The sequence below is a fragment of the Colobus angolensis genome, unplaced genomic scaffold (assembly GCF_000951035.1).
Source record: "Colobus angolensis palliatus isolate OR3802 unplaced genomic scaffold, Cang.pa_1.0 Scaffold101, whole genome shotgun sequence".
NCBI lineage: Eukaryota > Metazoa > Chordata > Mammalia > Primates > Cercopithecidae > Colobus > Colobus angolensis.
Window position 1 is genome coordinate 4504167 of NW_012111031.1, and position 1371 is coordinate 4505537.

The 1371-nt window shown below is 51.2% G+C and overlaps 1 pseudogene across 1 annotated transcript in view; it reads right to left on the reverse strand.

Moving 5' to 3' along the window:
- The window catches only part of LOC105510119, a 2779-nt pseudogene extending 1414 nt beyond the window's left edge, over window positions 1-1365 (reverse strand). Inside the window, exon 1 of the transcript XR_001001522.1 lies at window positions 763-1365. The product of XR_001001522.1 is annotated as a nucleosome assembly protein 1-like 1 (transcript). The remainder of the gene's footprint in view (window positions 1-762) is intronic.
- Window positions 1366-1371: the final 6 nt, after the last annotated feature.

Below are 1371 nucleotides of genomic sequence, written 5' to 3' on the forward strand. Positions count from 1 at the left end.
TTACAATCCTTGAGCTAGACATAGAGTGCTAGACGGAAAAGTTCCCCAAGTCCCCACTAGGTTAGCTAGATACAGAGTGCTGATTGGTGCACATACAATCCTCTGGCTAGATATAAAAGTTCTCCAAGTCCCCATCCGTTCAGGAGCCCAGCTGGCTTCACTCAGTGGATCCTGCACAGGGGCTGTGGACGGAGCTGCCCGCCAGTCCCCAGCCGTGCCTGCACTCCTCAGCCCTTGGGCTGTCCATGGGACTGGGCGCCATGGGAACAGGGGCAGCACCTGTCCAGGAGGCTCAGGCCGTGAGGGAGCCCACCGCAGCAGGGGGAGCTCAGACATGGCGGGCTGCAGGTCTGGAGCCCTGCCCCGCGGGGAGGCAGCTACACCCGGTGAGAATTTGAGTGCAGCGCCAGTGGCCGGCACTGTTGGGGGACCCTGCCCAACCTCCCCAGCTGTTGGCTGGGGTGCTAAGCCCCTCACTGCCCTGGGCCTGCAGCGCTGGCCTGCCGCTCTGTGTGCGGGCCCTCAGAGACTGCACCCTTGCCCACCGGAACTCCCACTGGCCCCTGAGCGCCATAGGCAGCCCGGGTTCCCACAGGCACCTCTCTCTCCACACCTTCCGGCAAGCAGAGGGAGGAGACTCCAGCCTCAGTCAGCCCAGAGAGGGGCTCCCACAGTGCCGTTGTGGGTTGAAGGGCTCCTCAAGCACTACCAGAGTGGACGACGAGGCTGAGTAGGCACTGAGAGTGAGGGCTGCTAGCACATTGTCACCTCTCAATATCACTGAGCAAGTCAACATTCTTAAAAACAATTAACCAAAATTCAGGCATTCCTTTGGCATCTTCTTTTTCTTCATCTTTTTTCTCATCTTCAATCTTGGCCTTTTCTTTCAACTCCTCTGAGATCTCATGTTATTCATCTGGTTTCCATTCACTTCTTCTGTAGGTTAATAAATTGCATTAATAATCTCAAATCACTTATCAAATAGAGGCTGACAGAGAATGGCATACTTCCTTTCAAGATTGTGAACTTCCTCATAGAATTGGGCTTCTATATGTGTGCATTTAACTTACAGGTTTTTGAGAGCATTCACTTGTCTTTTAACTACCCTAGGCAGGCTTTCAGTGTATCCTGTTGGATACATTGTTGGTGTTTCTATTATACCATCAAGTCTTTCTTGAAGAGCTGAAGAATCTGAGGATTTTGCATCATCTGAAAGGTTAGCTGACTTGCTTTGATTTTTGTTTCTTCACCAGTTTCTTCTTCTACTTTTTTAACGTCATCCAAATCTTGATCAAGTTCAGACAGTTCTTTGTTGTCAATGTCTGCCATGTTGTAAGAACTCCAAATATCAGCAGCTAGTATGGGGAGCCA